This window comes from Lissotriton helveticus, chromosome 2_1, assembly GCF_964261635.1.
Source record: "Lissotriton helveticus chromosome 2_1, aLisHel1.1, whole genome shotgun sequence".
Classification (NCBI taxonomy): Eukaryota; Metazoa; Chordata; class Amphibia; order Caudata; family Salamandridae; genus Lissotriton; species Lissotriton helveticus.
Genome location: NC_136059.1, coordinates 399,387,964 through 399,408,081, shown reverse-complemented (window position 1 = coordinate 399,408,081; position 20,118 = coordinate 399,387,964).

The following is a 20,118-nucleotide window of genomic DNA, read 5'->3' as shown; positions in this document are numbered from 1 at the left end:
CTCTGAGATGTTAGTGAAGGCTTGTTGGATCACAGAGATCTTTTTATGGAAGAATTGAGCTATTTGCTTAGACCATTCTATTGTGCATGGTCCTTCCTTTGTGTCGGCTTTCGGGGCGGTAAAGGATTTAACTATACTAAAGATTTCCTTACTCTTATTTTGGTCATTTTTCTATCTTGGTTTGAAAGACGTTTTTCTTGGCTGCCTTCACAAGAAAGTAATGAGCTTTTAAGTTGTCTTTGTACACCTTACCGTCCTCAGGTAGATAGGATTTACGCCATTTCCCTTCCATTTTTCTACAATTTCTTTTGCTAGATCTGAGGGAATCGTTAAACCATGGAGCTGGTGGGGCCGAACTCTTTGAGGAGCGGGAAACAACTGGTACCGCTGCATCAATGTTGGTTCGGAGCCACAAATCTATTGAGAGAGCGTCTGAGTCGGGGCAGCTACACAGCTCCTGTGAGGAACGACTGAGGGCATCTGCTAACATCAGGATGGATATTTTATAAAACGTCCTGCAATTAGGGACCCTCTGCCCTATGTTTGCCCGAGGGGCTGTGGCAGAGTTGGGAATGACGAATTCTAATAGGAGGGGGTCAGACCAGATAATGGGAAGAGGTAGACTTACTGATATGTCAAAGTTGTGAAAGATTTGGTCTAGGGCAGTGGTTCCCAAACTTTTGACTCCTGAGGACCCCCATTGAGTCACCACTGGAAGCCGGGGACCCCCAAGCAATTTGTATGATTACATTTCAAAATTAAAACAGGAATTCGAAAAAAATACACACGTGTGCACACAAAACAAATATTCAAAGTACTAAGGATTTTGTGGCCAGATGTACGACCATTTCATTTAGCGCCTCTCAATTGGCGACACATTGTGAGTGCCAAATTGCGAGTCACTAAATGAAATGTACAACAGGGTGTTTAACACTGTTTGAGATTCCAAATGGGGTCGCAAATTGCGAGGTTCATTAATATTAATGAGCCTCTCTTAATTTGCGAGCCCATTGGGAATGACAGCCTTCCCAGGTATGGTGGCCTGCTGGGCTCTGCAGGCCACCATGTCTCGGACTGCTTTTAAATAAAGCAGCTTAAAAAAAATAAATGCAGCCTGTTTACCATGCATTTAAAATAAAAAATAAAATGAAACGTTTTCGTTTAATTTTCTAAGGGCAGGCAGAGGTCCCTGGGACCACTGCCTGCCCTTAAAAAATAATCTTGCATGCATTTGCAAAGGGGGAGGGGTCCCCTGGGCACCCCTTCCCATTTGCGAATGCATTACCATCTACTTGAAGTAGGTGGTAATTGCGACTGTTTTGCGACCGCAAAACATTTGTACATGGTTTTGAGACTCCCTATTTGGAAGGGAATGCCCCTTCCAAATAGCAAGTTGCAAAACCTATTTAGCGAGTCGCAAACAAATTGCGACTCGCGAAATAGGCTATGTACATGGCTCAATAGGTTTTTGCATGCATAAACGGGTTCATGAACCTGTTCTCGCATATAAAAACAGATCGTACATCTGGCACTTAGGGTATGGCCCTTTTCATGGGTGGCTGGAGAAATTGATGGAAAAATGTTGCATGCCTGCAGCGTCTCCAACAAGGAAATTGTTTGAGGGTCTTTTCCATTGTCCATATGTATATTGAAATCTCCCAGAATAAGTCAGTTGTTGTATTTTAAGGCCAGGGAGGTGTTAGCTGTATTAGCATAGTAATAAAATTTCCAATTGCACTGGGAGGTCTGTAAATTAGAAAACCAGCTATGCTATGATGGGGGAATAAGGTACAGCTGAAGCCTAAGGACTCTGCGCCCTTAATGTTTTCCATCGGGATGGAAGAGCAGTCTAGTATTTGATTGTAAATTATGATGAAACCTCCCCCTTTACCACTTGGTCGGTTCCATTGGGATGGCTGAGGTGATAGTAGGGTTGGAAGCTTCAGACAGCCAGGTCTCAGTGAGAAATAAAAAATCAGGGTGTTTGTCTAAAAGTAGGCCATAAATGTGTGGTTCATGCTTTTGCATAGAGCGACAATTTAAAAGGGTGGCCCTGAAGTCCTCTGTTTTCTTATTGTTTTTACACTTACTGTTGCGAGGGAGGATCTTGGGTGCGAGATTCCTGGGCTGGAGGAGAGACCAGTGCACTTATTGCATCGAAAGTCTACCTCCAAGCTCGGATCAGTCGTTGTACACTGACATAATGGTAGCCGCCTAAAGCTAAGCAGTTTTTCCCTATTGTAATATACTGGAAGAAACTCACCGGAGGGGAACTGGGCAGCATGACTGGCACCGGACGCCTCCGGACACAGGCGGGTTTGTCTTTTGCGTGCCCAATGCAAGCGTACATTTGTATCGGGAATATAAAGGCTAATGACTATGATGCAAACTGGATCGCTAACGCAGCTGAGGAAGTGGAAACTGCGTGGGCGGAAGTGAGAAGCCCGATAGTAGCCCAAGCCCTCCGCACAGTCGACGTATAAGCCGCGGCAGACCAGGGCTGGTGGAAAAGCGAGATTCAAATCAAAGCAACTAAGGAGGGGTAGGCAAGCAGAATCAAGTAAACTGCAAGTGCGCGTAGGTAGGAGAAATTGTTAAAAACACAGAGTAATTCAGCCACACATATACAATTTTAAAAGTATTAAAAAACTTAGTAGTAGGGCAGGAAACACTAAATCCTGCCGATGTCAGCTGCACGCGTCCATTTACATCGGGGATATATAGGCTAATGCCTATGATGCAAACTGGATCGTTAACGCAGCTAAGGAAGCGGAAACTGCGTGGGAAACAGGGGCTGGAATGGGATCATGAATTCAAAGCTGTTCTGAACAGAGGCCCCCAAAATATGTTTGGCCCAGGGCCCCCAAAATCCTTAAGATGTCCCTGTGCTGAGTGTGGGGTGCTGACAAGGAGGCAGGCAGCGCTCTTGCTGTCCCTTGCACCGTGAACAGTTATGACCTGGTGGTGTTAGTGCCGCCCGGAGCCCTGGTTATATTTAATAATTAACCTTTTGCATTCACTAAAACAATTAGGCTGTGGCATCAAGGTGGCACTCAACAGCTTCACACCCAAAAGAAACAGACTGAGAGGCTTCTGACACAGCCTCATGTGAATCCAGCGCCTTGTGTCAGACTTGTTCCAGCCTAATTGCTTGTGGTATAGCGCTTAAAAAGGAGCACTCAGTCGGAGGAGTATTATGGAAAACTCAGTGCCCGCAGTACCCAGAGTCCTGTCAGCTCTGTGCCTGGGGCTGAAGCTCAAACTCTCACTGAGTGGAAGTCACAGGGTTGAAAAAACATCGGAACCGCCTTTTTTTCCCTAATGAAACAACCTGTCAAGCAGCTGCAGGTGTCAAACTTCCTCCTGTGCGAGCAGCGCGGGAACACAACACCCGTCCGCCGTGAGACTCCACATCACTCTGCCAGGGCGTGTTCAGCTGAACAATGAAAACATTCTGGACCAACTGCGTTTTTCATGAACAGGTAAAATATAATGAAATGACGCTGTCATTTATTGAGAAGTTTGAAAAAGTATGTGTCGTCGTTGTTTGGCGCGTTCAGGTGGTGTTTTGCAACAGGAGTGTGACAGAAAACCGAGAACAATGTAAATGCATTAAATGCTGAAAGTGGAAATTTGTCTTAAAGAGTCAAGGTCACAGTGCATATATTGTTTCTCAGAAAGCAGAGTGGTCATCCCTGGGCGTCTGTACAACTTCATCTCAATATCCCTGTGCTTCGGAGAGGTTGCCTTTCATTCCTGTCACCCAAGGGAGAACTTTGCGTGATTGCATGCAGTTTGATATTTCATGGCACAATATCGATTTATGGTAAAATTGCTTGGTAATTTGAAGCTGTTCATGTTCTGATGGCTCCTGGCTGCTTCCAACGTTCAACCTTCTAAGCTAAAGAAAAGAAGTACTACTAATAACGAGGTACCTCGTACTATTATTGTAAAAATGTTGGCCCAGTCCAGAGCAGTGATTTGACTACAGAATCAACTTGGTGAATTTTAGACTTTGTTTGTTTCTATTGTGCTATTAATGTACCAGATTATAGTGGATTTGATCATTAATGACCTTTACTAAACCTGCATTTTGCAAATGTAAACTATACAGAACAGTGTGCAATATTTAAACTTGTGTGTGTTTGTGTATTTTTCCTGTGCATGTGTGTTTGTGCTCTCTTATGTATGCATAGTGGAAAAGTGGCAAGCCAGGACACAGCTGACATGCCATCATGTGCCTTGGGTAACTGAAACATTCAGTTAATCCTTGTTATTTATATATCATTTTGCTTTTTTGTACGTTTTAAGTAAATTCCTAAACCATTTTTTGCGCAAAGTGAGTGCTTTCCAATATTTATGTTATGTAATGGTTATAACTGCTTTATTCCACTCACAATAAAATGTCACTCAAAGTATCACTCATATTGCCTTAATATGTCACACATAAGCAAACTGAATAACTGAAAATGTCACACATATGCAAACTGAAAACTTGACAGCTATGAACTCATGGCAAGCCCATGGCAGCAAAGAAGAGTGACAATGATGCTGACAAATTATAAGCAATGGGCAGGTTCCAAGCCCATTATTAAACACAAGAGCCTCGCGAGCGCATGCTACTCAGGATCGACCTAAAAATGAGCTAAATATTATCTGGCTGAAATTGTGTAGCTATATTTCGGTGAATAGTGGCACAAAGAAGAAAGAGCGAAAGCTGCATATATGGTTAGGTCTGCCATAAATGTGTAGGATATTTTATTGTGATTCTTTTGGTGAATATGAGCCAAAATCAAGGGGCATGCTGGAATACATAGTACATTGAAGAAGGAGTGTTGGGCCATGTGTATCCAGAGGAGTGTTTGGAGAGCTGGTTTATTGTGGTCGCATAGGGGTATTAGTTATATTATTGCAACATTTTGGAGTCTTTGAAATCTTCAGAGTAGAAAGACCAGACCTATGCTGGTGTGTAGTCAAGGTGTGACAGGACTAGAGAGAGGACAGTTTAAGGCTTCTATGGGAAACTGAGGTGTGTGAAGATGCATTAAAGAGTTTATATAGCATAAAAAGTGTTCCTTGTTACATGGTATAGACTATAGACAGAATATGCCACGTTACAACGCATGCGATACATTGCATGCCATTACAAAGCGGTCGTTACAACGACAGCGTTGTTACATTGCATACCATAACAACGCAAGTCGTTTAAATGACTTGCTGTAGGGGGGCGCTGGATGTCGGAATAGGATAATTTACTATTCCAACTCCAGTCTGTGCAACAGTAGGGAAGGTAATGGATTTTAAATCCAACACCTTCCGCCCCCTACAGCAAGTCGTTGTAACGACTTGCGTTGTAATGGTTTGCGATGTAACAACGTGGTTGTTGGGACCCTCGGGATTGAGGAGGAATTAATTTTCAAAATTAAAACGCGCCACAGGGCGTGTTTGCAGACATTTCACCTCAGGTCCCGCCCCCTTCCTTCCCCATGGTGCGAACACGTCCTGTGGTGCGTTTTAAGTTGAGGAATTAATTCCTCTTTAATCTTGGGAGTCCCTGGGGGCCAACTAGCCCACCAGGTACCTCCAGTATGCGCCAGGGAGCTGCATTGCAGAGAGGTGTTCAGAGGCCACGCCCCTTTTTACACCTCTCTGCAACGCAGCTCTGTGACGCTTACTGGAGGTACCTAGTGGGCTAGTTTGACCCTATGGACCCTCAGATTCAAGGGGACTTAATCTCCCAACTTAAAACGGACACAGGGCGCGGTTACACAGGGGCGAAGGAAGGGGACGGGGCCTGAGGTGACTTGTGCAAACACGCCCTCTGGCGTGTTTTAAGTTGGGGAAATAATTCCCCTTCAATCATTACAGCCCCTGGGGGCCAACTAGCCCACCAGGTGCTTCCAATAAGCGCCATTGTGCTGCGTTGCAGAGAGGTGGTCCATGCCGTACCCCTTTTTAGAACTCTATGCAACGGCGCTTACTGGAGGTACAGAGTGGGCTACTTTGACCCTAGGGAACTTCAGGATTCAAGGGGACTTAATCTGCCAACTTAAAACGGACACAGGGCGTGTTTACACAGTGGGGTAGGGAGGGGACAGGGCCTGAGGTGACGTGTGCAAACACGCCCTGTGGCGTGTTTTAAGTTGAGGATATAATTCCCCTTCAACCCTGAGAGCCCCAGGGGGCCAACTAGCCCACCAGGTGCTTCCAGTAAGGGCCACTGCACTGTGTTTCAGAGAAGTGGCCCAGGCCGTGCCCCCTTTTAAACCTCTCTGCAACGCAGCTCTGTGGTGCTTACTGGAGGTACCTAGAGGGCTAGTTTGCTACTTGGGCGCAAGCGACACTCAGGATTCAAGGGGACTTTATCTCCCAAATTAAAACTGCCACAGGGTGCGTTTACACAGTGGTGGAGGGAGGGGATGGGGCCCGAGGTGAAGTGTGAAAACACGCCCTGTGGCGCGTTTTAAGTTGGGGAAATAATTCCCCTTCAATCCTGAGGGCCCCTGGGGGCTAACTAGCCCACCAGGTGCTTCCAGTAAGTGCTACTGCGCTGTGTTTCAGAGAGGTGGCTCAGGTCGTGCCCCTTTTTACACCTCTCTGTGGCGCTTACTGGAGGTACCTAGTGGGCTACTTGGACCCTGGGGACACTCAGCATTCAAGGGGGACTTAATCTCCCAAATTAAAACTGACACAGGGCGCGTTTACACAGTGGTGAAGGGAGGGGATGGTGTAGGAAAGTGTCTCTATATATACTGGTCCAAAGTAAAATCAACCGAACTACGAATTCCGATTTACTCACCTGTTATCAGGAGAGACCTCAGTGCTGCATCTTTGTGCCCAGTACTGATCCTGAAAAGTAATTCTAACTGTTCTTACCAGTAACTTGAATTTCCTTCTGTAGGATATCATTGCCTGCTTTTTGCTGAAAAAGTTTCTAAGTGTGGAGTTTTGGAACTTACAAATATTCCTCTAAAATCAGCCGAACTACGAATTCCGACTTACTCACCTGTTATCAGGAGAGACCCCAGTGCTGCATATTTGAGCCCAGTACTGATCCTGAAAAGTAATTCTAACCGTACTTACCAGTAACTTGAATTTCCTTCCCTAGGCTAACATTGACTGGTTTCACTTGGAAATTCTTTTAAGTGTGGAGTTTTGGAACTTACAAATATTCATTTAAAATCAGCCGAACTACGAATTTGGATTTAATCACCTGTTATCAGGAGAGACCTCAGTGCTGCATCTTTGAGCCCAGTACTGATCCTGAAAAGTAATTCTAACTGTACTTACCAGTAACATGATTTTCCTTTCATAGTATATCATATATATATATACAAATACTTGTGAAATATGCCGCCTCTGACCGTGAAAAAATCTTGGCAAAATTGGAAGTGGTCAGTAAAGAACTGGAAAGTCATGCAAATCAAGCAGAAATTACTAAGGCTATGATTGACATAACAACAAGAGTAACAAAGTATGAACAAACTATTAAGGAACGTAAAGCCCTTAAATTTCAGAGAGACCGGAATGATTACCTGAAAGGGAGGATTTACACATTCGCTCGAAAGTTTGATAACATTAGAAGACAGAATTTGACCACATTTACAAGCAATACAGGGGAAGGATCTACCCCCAGTGAGTCGGAAGTGAGTTCGGGAGCAGAATGGGACCCAGGTACCGAAAATACACGGGGACAACTTTCTAATGTCCCAACGCCAGTAGATGAATTTGCTTTTTTACGCGAGGACCACCTAAGGAGTCTCAGGTCCTGGCAACCACGCCAGGATTACAACAAGAACAGAAACAAAAACCAAGGAACAGGAGGCGTAAGAACAGAAGATGGGGCAAACAAAAAACAACAAAATACAATCAAGAAACAAACTTTCAGAGCGAACAGGAAGTAATGAGTAATGATGCTGAACAACATAACTCAGTTATTAACCTTTCGGATATGATCCTCACAGAAAATGAAGAGAAAATATTAACAAGAGGCTTATCATTTTGTAAACGAACAAACTTTGATTACATACAAACTCGAATAGACTTACACCAGTTCATAAGGAAATTGAAACTGCGCAAACACTTCATTAACAACAGAGACAAACATCGTGACAATGATAAATCTTTGGAGATTGACCATGGCAGTTGGACAGTGGCTGATATGGATTTTATTGAGGAGATGGCAGAATTGGACAGAGAAGAACACAGTGAGGAACAAGTTTGGAATACCGACATAGCGGCACAACATGCCGGAATCAATATCCATGAAACCGTCAAGACACCTTTTAGGCCAAAATCTACCTTTTGTCCTTTAATGCCAAAAGACAATCTAGATATCTTTTCGGACAAGGTAATAAGAGACTTAAAACAACTGTCAATTGAGAGTAGTAACAATTTTTTGAAACAAAAGGCCAATGAAAGACATGAGTATGAAGGTGTGATGAACAAAATCAGGATGAGAAAGGATATTATGGTCCGCATGTCGGATAAAGGAGGCAACGTGGTACTGTGGCCCCTGGAGTTATACAACAGAGAAGCCTTGTTGCAACTATCTGACAGAGACTGTTATGTCAGAATTAGTTCAGAGAATGTATCAACTATACAAGAGAGATACCATCAAAGTTTGTATAACTGGAAATCAGCGGGGTTGATTTCAAAACATGAGTTTGAATTTTTGAAAAACAATTACCCAGTGACACTCCACCTGTACCTCATTCCTAAAATCCACAAGAATGAGCTATGCCCCCCAGGAAGACCAATAATATCTGCAATTGGGGGCCTCTTTGAAAATACTAGCAAGTTCATTGATTACTTTTTGCAACCCTATGTACATAAATTGTCATCTTACATCAAGGACAGTGGGGATTTTTTAGCAAAAATGTTTAATGTGGATTGGGATTCGGATTCTGTCTTGGTCACTTTGGATGTGCAAAGTTTGTACACCAGTATCAAACACAGTGACGGGTTACATGCCATCAAATATTACTTAAACACCAGAGATATCACATTACATCAACACACTGCCATGTTGCTACAGATGGTTGAATGGTGTCTCAAAAACAACACATTTATGTACAACAAACTGCTTTACCGGCAAATTCAGGGGACCGCCATGGGCACTTGCTTCGCCCCCAGCTATGCTAATTTGCATATGGGCTGGTGGGAGGAGCAAGTGCTCATGACGAAATACAGGGCATTGATGTCGGAAAATGTGAGACATTATAGTCGATACATAGACGACATCTTCCTAGTTTGGAAGGGAAGTGAGGAAAGTGTAAGGGAGTTTGTGGAAGAGCTAAATAAGAACACATTGAATTTAAGGTTCACGTGTAATACAAGCAAAACCTCAATTGTTTTCTTGGATTTGGAACTTTTTGTTTCCGAAAACAAGATACAAACGAGGACCCACAGGAAACCCACTTCCGGCAATACCATCTTGCATGCCGGAAGTTTCCATCCACACAGCCTCATAGCCAGTATCCCCTATGCTGAGTGCCTCAGAATGAAGCGGAATTGCAGTACACAGGACAGCTTTGAAACATCTAAAAATCAGCTGTTCAAAAGATTGCGCTCCAGAGGCTATTCTGATAACATTCTGGATACAGCTGAGAGGAAATCTAGGAGCAAAAGCAGAGAAAATCTTGTACTGAGGGACATTCCAAGTGTGGTACCAAATACAAAAGAAATTGAGACACCACGAATTATCACTGGGTACAATGCTTACCTTACCAATGTACGAAAAATCTTATACAGGCATTGGCCTGTAGTACGCAGTTACCCCGCATTAGGTTCATCATGTGCTAGATTGCCGCAGATCACATATAGAAGGGCTAAATCTATGAAGCAAGAATTGGTATCTAACATTCCGAGCCAATTAAGTAAACCCAATTGGCTTCAAAAGAAAAATGCATTTTTCAAGTGCACAAAGTGCAAAGCGTGCCAACATGGCGTTAACCTCAGTAAAGTACATCTTCCACTTAGGAAAACGCCCCTGACAATAAGAGGGAACTACAATTGCAAGACAGACCATGCTGTCTATGTTTTGCAATGCACGTGTAAAAAACAGTATGTTGGAAGCACCTTGCATCCAGTCCATGTAAGCATCTTACAACATTTACGAGCCGTGGTCAACAACGATCAAAGTTATCCCGTGGCACGCCACATTAATGGTTTTCATGGAGGGAGAGTCGAGGATTTGCAATATTTTGTTATTGACTGTGTTTACAAAAATGCAAGAGGAGGTAACAGACTCCTAGCTCTTAGGAGATTGGAGTCGAGGTATATTATTCTTCTCGACACCAAGGCCCCTAACGGCTTGAACTCCGATGAAGCACTAAGTGTGCACTTGTAAATAGTAACTAAGAACAGTTCAGCCCTGTACTAGAATGGAGGTAATTTATATCTGTTAAACTCCATGCAGTTTTCACATACTCCGCTCTTCTGAAAATTTGCAAATAAAGAAATGAAAAGCACAGTATTAATACTTTAGATTTTAACAATTTTCACAATTGTACACTTTGGGGTTTGTTTTCATGCACAAAAGTTTTCTTCTTTAATCACAGGTTAAGTCACAAATCATAGTACTGAGCAAACCCAGCATTTCACAACAAATGAGTGCTATTGGAGGCCAATTGTTTTATAAGATGTGTGGAACTCACGTAATAGCCCGTAGGTGATCGTAGGCCCACTGGGGCAAGACATTGAGTGCAAAATTGTTGAACACTATGGATACTTTTGGGCTAAATGTGGAACCATGTAGTCAGAAATATACTATTTGCTAGAGATATGCTATGGTACTGTGAGCAATCACATTAGTTTAGAATTGGTTAAGATGTATGAATTTTAATTGGAATGTAATGTGTTGCACGTTTTTGTATAACAAGGGTTTTGTTTAATTTTTTGGTTCAGACAGTTACAGACGTGGGCGTTAGAATATAATGATCTATTAAAAGTGTAAATATATCCAAAGAGAGGGTAATCAGCAACAAAGTATATTACGACTATGGAAAGGTTGTAAATAGAAAAGTATAATGCCCGGAGTGATCACTGATACAAATGTTTCTACTTTTTCATGTATCTTTTCCATTTCTATGAGAGGTGGGGATGTAACCATAGTAACTGAATGACGTCAGTGGGAGGTGGTGACGAACCCATGGGAGAAAATAATGGGAGTGCTGTGTATATATGTTCTTTCATTTGCACTTTTCAAACTGTTGTGAGCAAGGCGGTTTCCCGCCGAAACGCGTTAACAGTCGTCGTAGAGGCTAATAAAATTCCTCTTATTTGAATCCCACGGTGTCAGCGCCTTTTTTGTTGGAAAAATACGAAGGTTTGGAGTCTTTATATATATATATATATATATATATATATATATATATATATATATATATTCACTGAAAAGACCATAGGTTTCAGGCCTGATATAGTTAGGAATTAGCATTTAAAAAACCTTGCAAATTCACTGAAAAAACCATAGGTTTCAGGCCTTATATAGTTAGGAATTAGCATTTAAAAAACCTTTGATATTCACTCAAAAAACTATTGGGCACATGCATCATTTGTAATTGCATTCGCAAACGGTGCGGATCGCAAAATTCGGCCGTTTGCGAATGCAATTTCATATTTTGAGATGCAACATGCAGATAATGAAAATCGCATTTTTAGGAATCGCAAAAGTTTAAGCGATTTCTTAAATAATTCGCAAAAAATAAGTAATCGCAATTTATTGGTACAAAAGTGCATGCATGAAAAATCGCAAATTGCGATTTGTTAAGAAATCGCATTTTGGAATTCTTATTTTTAGAAGCACTCTGACCAGGTGTTTTTTTTTTCTTTCTTTTAAACAATCAGGTGAAGCCCATATAAGTGCATAAAATGGGTACCACAATGCATCTTACATTTTCTCACAATGGCTGCAGTCATTGCATTGGCACGTAGGAGGAGGTTGAGAGCTGCTGCAAGGAAGAGAAGGATGATCAATGATAGGATATTTAGAGTGCGCATTACTTTGTTAGGGCAGACAGAGGCAGACATTTATGACAAGTATAGGCTTAATGGTGATTCTATTTTAGAGCTGATAGCAGATTTGGACCCAATTTTGCAAAGACAAACACGTAGGACCCACGCCATTCCCACTCAATGTCCAAGTACTGTGTTCCCTTCACCTTCTTGCTTCAGGATCTTTCCAGGGTGTCATAGCCATTGCTGGTGGGGTGTCGCAGAGTTCCCTTTCTAGATTTTTCAACAACTTCCTAAATGCCATGTTGCAAAGGATTAGGCATTACATTACTTTCCCAAGTACACAACAGGAATTGCTGCAAACTAAGTTAGACTTTTACAACATGGCACATTTTCCACATGTGATAGGCTGTATAGATGGCACACATATTCCCATTTGCACACCTTCAGAAAATGAGTACATTTACCGCAATAGGAAATGTTACCATTCTCTGAACATTCAAGCAATTTGTAATGCAAAAACAATAATTACAGATTTAGTGGCTAGCTATCCTGGAAGTGCCCATGACTCCTATATATTCAGACATAGTGCCATCCACACACGACTGCTTGCTGGAGACTTTGGAGATGGATATTTGCTTGGTAAGTACTTCTCATTTTTCATTCTTGTGAAAATGGCATGTTATTATATGGTCATACTCATGCATTGTGCTTTCTATTTATCAAAACCGTAGGTGATAGTGCATATGCAGTGAGATCATTTATACTCGCACCCTATCTGAATCCTACTGCCTGCAAAGAACAACAGTATAATCATGCCCACATTGCAACCCGCAATGTCATAGAGAGGACTTTTGGTGTCATGAAATCAAGATTTCGCATACTTCACAAAACTGGAGGAGCATTGCAATATAGACCAGATGTTTGCAGTAAGATTGTTGCAACATGTGCCATGCTTCACAACGTAGCTACAAAGAGAGGCCTTGAACTTGATTTTCAGGATGTATTACCCAACATTGACAACCAACCTCAACAACCCCAAGCGATAATTCATGGACCAGACGCAGCAGAGGGTAGGAGAAGGAGGGCAGAGATCACACAACATTATTTTTAGCAGAGGTATGACGCTTACAATGTTTGCAGTGTGCTTACATCTTATGTTTATTAACTTCACATTACAATGTAGGTCATGGAACTCTTGACACCATAATGATTGCTCTACAAAGTAAATTGATATGCATTTACTTCCTCTGCTTTATATAAAGCATTTATTCTTTTGATGGCATTGAAAAAACATGCCATTGCAAACATGTCATTTTTTCTTCCTCACACCCCTAAAGCCTTAGATGTTAGATTAGCATTGGCCATGGGTATGCTGCTTGCTTTGTCTACTATTCTATTGCTACGGCGTTCTCCAATTTGACTTGTACTCCCTTCACCACTCATTTTTGAATGAACATCACTAACCGACCCTTCCACTGACATTCCTGTTGGTTTAACAAGTTGCATGTAATTTGCAATGCTTTGGAGAGCATTCATTCCTCTGGATAGGTCCCCACAGCACTGTGTGATGTCTTTCTGCATTTCAAGTGTATGTTGATAAGCTGAGCAGTGCTGCTGCACATCCGATTCATTGTCCTACTACATGCCTGCATACTAAAAAATGACCTGTTAAACCTATTGCAATTTGCAATTTCTTGTGCCTGCATTGTAGCACACATTGATTCCATGGCTACTGCCATGCGGTCTAGTTTTTCAGATGACACTATATGTGCCTTTTCTATGACCTTTGTCATTTGAGTAAGACTACTGCTAATGGCACTGATGTCAAGACTGATGTGGTTTAATTTCCCCTTCATCACCCTCATGTCTTTTCCTTGCAGACGTTGCACTTTCAGCAGCTTCAACTCAACAGCACTGACACTTGTGTAATCATCTAAGGTTGATCTGCGCTGTGAAGGACGTGCCCTCCGGCTGTAAAATTGGTGGATCCTATGTCGCCTGCCAAGTTGACTTTTTCCAGGAGCAGGGGTTTGAACTGAGTTTTGGACATCAACATGGACATTTGTATTGTCATCACTGTCAGACTCTTGAATTTGGCGCACTCTGTGTCGTGGATGTCTTGCCTGTACTGTGGGTGATGATGTTTCAGAATTTATTGCAGCAGAGTCCATTATTTCCTGAGTAAATGACTCAGCAAAGTCAATGAAATGAGTGTCCAGGTCTGCATCTAAGGTGTAAAAGAGTGCAAAAGTGTGTTACTACTTAAGAAGTGCACTTCATGTGTAATTAAAATAAATATTTTCAATTTTGAAAACAAATGTGTCATGGCCAGTCATTTATTTTAAATACATAATTGTTGGGCATGTTCTTTTTTTGAAAAAATTACATATGTAAGTAAATTTTGATTTCACAGAACTGCAAGTACCATGATGCATTGCTTCTACCACTACAAGAAGCATTGAGAGTACACACATCCTGTGATATGCACAAAACAAGCAGGGGAATATTAAATAGAGGTATTAGTCAAGTCAAGTCAAGTCAAGTCAAACATTTGTATAGCGCGCTACTCACCCAGAGGGTCTCAAGGCGCTTAAGGGGGATGAGTTCGCTACTGATCGAACAGCCAGGTTTTGAGTTGCTTTCTGAAGGAGAGGTGGTTCTGTGTGAGACGGAGGTGGGTGGGGAGGGAGTTCCAGGTCTTGGCCGCCAGGTAAGTGAAGGATTTCCTCCCATGGTGGCTCTTCGGATGCGTGGAATCGTGGCGAGGGCTTGGTTGGACGATCGAAGATGGCGGGTGGGGGTGTAGAAGGTCAGGCGAGTGTTGAGGTATCTGGGACCTAGGTCGTGGAGTGCCTTGTGTGCGTGGGTGAGGAGACGGAATGTGATTCTTTTGTTGACGGGGAGCCAGTGCAGGTCTCTTAGGTGACCGGATATATGGTTGTGACGGGGTATGTCTAGGATGAGTCTAGCGGAGGCGTTCTGGATACGTTGAAGTCTTTTCTGCAATTTGGCTGTGGTTCCGGTGTAAAGGGTGTTTCCGTAGTCCAGACGGCTGGTGACAAGTGCTTGGTTGACTGTCTTCCTTGTTTCGGTGGGGATCCATCGGAAGATCTTTCGGAGCATGCGTAGGATGTTAAAACATGATGAAGAGACGGCGTTGACTTGTCTGGTCATCGAGAGGGAGGAGTCTAGGATGAATCCCAAGTTGCGAGCATGGTCCGTTGGTTTGGGTGCGCTGCCTAGGGCCCGGGGCCACCATGAGTCATCCCAGGCAGAGGGAGATGAGCCTAGGATGAGGACTTCCGTCTTGTCTGAGTTCAGTTTTAGGCGGCTATTCTTCATCCATTCGGCTACTTCTTTCATCCCTTCGTGTAGGTTGGTTTTGGCGGTGGTTGGGTCTTTGGTGAGGGAGAGGATCAGCTGGGTGTCGTCTGCGTAGGAGATGATGTTGAGGTTGTGTTGTCGTGCGATGGATGCGAGGGGGCTCATGTAGACGTTGAAGAGGGTGGGGCTGAGCGATGATCCTTGTGGAACGCCGCATGTGACTTCGGTGGCCTCTGATCTTAAAGGGGGGAGGCGGACTCTCTGGGTTCTTCCGGCGAGGAACGAGATGATCCAAGCCAATGCCTTATCCTGTATCCCGACGTTCCTGAGGCGTTCTACAAGGGTGCGGTGGCAGACCGTGTCGAACGCTGCGGAGAGGTCCAGGAGGATGAGGGCCGCTGTTTCACCGTTGTCGAGTAGAGTCCGGATGTCATCTGTGGCTGCGATGAGGGCGGTCTCGGTGCTGTGGTTGGCTCGGAAGCCGGACTGTGAAGGGTCGAGGGAACTGTTTGATTCAAGGAAGGCGGTGAGCTGACTGTTGACGGTCTTCTCTATGACTTTGGCGGGGAACGGGAGGAGCGAGATGGGGCGGTAGTTCTTAAGTTCGGTGGGGTCTGCTGTAGGTTTCTTCAGGAGGGCACTGAGTTCGGCATGTTTCCAGCTTTCCGGGAAGGTAGCGGTGTCGAAGGAGCAGTTGATGATGTCCCGGAGTTGGGGTGCAATGACGGAGTCGGCCTTGTTGAAGATGTGATGGGGGCATGGGTCGGTTGGAGATCCGGAGTGGATGGATTTCATCAAGCGGATGGTGTCTTCAGTGCTGATCGGGGTCCAGGTGCGGAGGGTGTTGGTGGGGGGCTTCAGTTCAGTGGTGGGGGGAGTGGACTGGTCACCGAAGCTGTTGTGTATGTCTGCTATCTTGCTGTGGAAGAACGAGGCTAGAGAGTCGCAGAGGTCTTGGGAGGGAGTGATGTCGTTGTTGCCGGCGCTGGGATTGGTGAGCTCTTTGACAATGCTAAAGAGTTCCTTGATGTTATGGGTGTTGTTCTCTAGTCGATCCTTGAATGCTGATTTCTTGGTGGTGCGGATCAGCTGGTGGTGTTTGCGGGTGGCGTTCTTGAGGGCGGTCATGTTGTCTGTGGTTGGGTTTCTTCGCCAGGCTTTCTCGAGGGTGCGGCATGTCTTTTTTGGAGTTTTTGAGGTCGTCGTTGAACCAGGAGGCTTTTTTGCTTCCTGTCTTGTTGGGATGGTTTTTCAAGGGTGCTAGTTCGTCAGCGCAGTGGGTGATCCACTTTGCGAGATTGATGGCTGCTTGATTTGGGTCCGTTGATATGGCGGGGGGGGTTTCGGTTCAGAGATGTGGTGAGCTGGTCGGTGGTAGTTTTGTTCCAGTTTCTGAGGGGCACTTGTTGCGGGTGGTGGTGGGTCGTGGTCTTTCTGAAGCTAAAGTGGACGCAGCTGTGGTCTGTCCAGTGGAGTCCCGTGACGTAATTAAAGGAGATGTGCTTGCTGGAGGAGAAGATTGGGTCGAGCGTGTGACCGGCGTAGTGGGTGGGGGTGTTCACCAGTTGTTTGAGTCCAAGATTGGCGAGGTTGTCCAGCAGGGTGTTGGTGTTGTTGTCATTGTTATTTTCCAGGTGGAAGTTGAGGTCCCCAAGGAGAATGTAGTCCTCGGAGGGGAGGGCGTGTGGGCTGACAAAGTCAGCTAAGTCTTCGCTGAATTGTGTGCGGGGTCCTGGGGGTCTGTATATGAGGGTGCCGCTGAGTGTGGTCTTGGGGTCGGTTTGTATTTGGAAGTGGAGGTGTTCGGTGGCTATGGGGGTGTCGTCGGAGTTGGTCGAGATGCGGATGGTGTTCTTGTGGACAATGGCGATGCCTCCTCCTGTTTGGTTTATGCGGTCTCTTCGGATGATCTTGTATCCGTCCGGGATGGCTATGGCGATGTCGGGTGCTGATGAGGCGTTCATCCAGGTTTCCGTGAGGAAGGCGACGTCCGGCGCTGTGGTGTCGAGTAGGTTCCATAGTTCAATGGCGTGTCTGTGGACCGAGCGGGTGTTGAGCAGGATGCACTTCAGGTGGTTGTTGTTGGAGTTCAGTTTGGCGTTAGTGATTGGAGCGTGGTTCCTGATGCAACAGAACTTGCAGGAATGGCAGGTGAAGGGTCCATGGGTACTTCTTGGGGAGGCTCGGTGACAGTCGATGAGGCGGAGGGTGTTGAATGCAGTGAGGGTTGCGGCGTCGTAGGTTCGGCGGGCGGGAAGGTCTTTGCGGGGACCAGGGGGTCTGGCGCTGGTCGCGAGCCAGGTGCGGACGGGCGTAGACGGGCTTACCTTTGGCGCGGCTTCGGCGCGCATAGGGTGCTCCCGCTGCGCGCTCCCGCTGCACGCTCCCGCTGCGCGCTCCCGCTGCGCGTTTGCCATTTTGCCAAAAGTGGAGAGTGGAGGGGGCGGAGCGAGGGAGGAGCAGCTGGGAGGCGGGAGCGCGATGGCGAGTGGGGAGGGGATCGGTGATGCTGGAGGGAGCGGGGGTGGGGCCGCGGGGGAGCAGCGGCGGGGATCGCGACGTAAACGAGACTAAAGTAGGCACAATAATGATAGGGGCAAAAGCAGGCACAACAATAGCAGCAGGGGCACGGAGGAAGATGATACAAAATGAATGCAGCCTCCAAATAATCCACAATACACAACAATGGCAGCAGGGGCACAGAGGACGATGATACAAAATGAATGCAGCCTCAATACCAAAAGAATGCAGCCTCAGTACTTATCTCAGGAGGGCAGCGGCAGCGATGGGGCGGGAGGAGCGACCGGCACTGACCAGGTCAGGTCGGATCACTGAAATACACTGTTAGGAGTGTGAAGCACACACAAACTTGTATCAGCATCAGCCCACTTGGGAACATTGGTTTTAATGATGGCATGAAGGCGCACCCACTTGGGAACAGTACATGAACACTTCGGCATCCAGAAGGCTGTGCGAGCACATGGCCACGCCCACGGAGGCAGGTGCCTACAATTACAGCGTGTTCAGTGAGAGCGCTGCTTCATTCCTTTTGAACTCACGCCACTGAAGAGGGAAGAGTGAATTCCTGAAACACGTCTGGCGTTCGATATGTGATGTCTGTTCCTGGCAGAGAGCTTGTTTGCAAGGTGTTATTCAATTTGAAGAGCTATTAAACTTCCTGTGGCAGTGCTTCGTTTTGGGTTTCCTGTTTGCTGGATATCTATATATTACCTACTGGCGGTCGCCAGTAGGTATATATAGTTAGGATTTTTTCTCTATGGGTTTTTTGAAAATTCTATGTCTAATAACTTTGGCGTTTGTGGACGGAATTGGCTGAAATTTTCAGGAAAATGGCACATTTTGTTTCTGAGCAGCCCTTGAAAATTTGGGGGGGGGTTCGTCCAGTGGGGGCCGAGAAAAAAGGGGGGTCCCAAAACGTGTTTTTAACATTGAGTTTTCCATAGGGCGGTTGGCCTCACTTTTAGCCCGAACGGCTGAATGGATTTGCACGAAACTTGGCAAAATTGTAGGGACTGGTAGCCCGATGTGCCTTTTGTAGGTCTCAATATATGTGCTCCAGTGGATTTTGAGAAATTAACGTTTAAAAAAAGATATATATCTGTAACAGCGGACCGGGCAGCGCACTGGTTCGCGGACTTTTCGCGCAACGGAGCTTTGTGAAGCGAAGCTGATTGGTTCTCCGGCGTCTGTCAACATTCCAAACAGTCCGTAGCGGCCGCCATCTTGTCTCTCGGTAGGATCGAGAGACAAGAGGAGGTCAAAACAAAGGGGGAAATAACTATAAGGGGGCATAGTAGATCCTCGCTGACCCCCTAGGTTTGATGTGGAGGTTTTAAAAGGGCCCCGCGGGGCAAAAAAAAATAATAATAATAATAATCGAACGGCTGAATGGATTTGCACGAAACTTGGCAAAATTGTAGGGACTGGTAGCCCGATGTGCCTTTTGTAGGTCTCAATATATGTGCTTCAGTGGATTTTGAGAAATTAATGTTCAAAAAAAGATATATATCTGTAACAGCGGACTGGGCAGCGCTCCGCTACGCGTACTTTTCGCGCAACGGAGCTTTGTGAAGCGCAGCTGATTGGTTCTCCGGCGTCTGTCAACATTCCAAACAGTCCGTAGCGGCCGCCATCTTGTCTCTCGGTAGGATCGAGAGACAAGAGGAGGCCAAAGCGAAGGGGCAAATGACCATAAGGGGGCATAGTACATTGTCGCTCACCCCCTAGGTTTGATGTGGAGGTTTTAAAAGGGCCCCGCGGGGCAAAAAAAAATAAAAATAATAATAATCGAACAGCTGAATGGATTTGCACGAAACTTGGCAAAATTGTAGGGACTGGTAGCCCGATGTGCCTTTGCTAGATCTCAATATATGTGCTCCAGTGGATTTTGAGAAATTAACGTTCAAAAAAAGGTATATATCTGTAACAGCGCACCGCTTCGCGTACTTTTCGCGTTACGGAGCTTTGCGAAGCGAAGCTGATTGGCTCTCCGGTGTCTGTAAACATTCCAAACAGTCCGTAGCGGCCGCCATCTTGTCTCTCGGTAGGATCGAACAGCTGAATGGATTTGCACGAAACTTGGCAAAATTGTAGGGACTGGTAGCCCGATGTGCCTTTGCTAGGTCTCAATATATGTGCTTCAGTGCATTTTGAGAAATTAACGTTCAGAAACAAGATATATATCTGTAACAGCGCTCCGCTTCGCGGAGATAAAATTATATGTGTATTACCTAGCTGTTGCTAACACCAGTTAGCGACGGCTAGTAGAAGATAGCGACCATCTTGGGCCCCACTTTGCATGTGAGTGATATT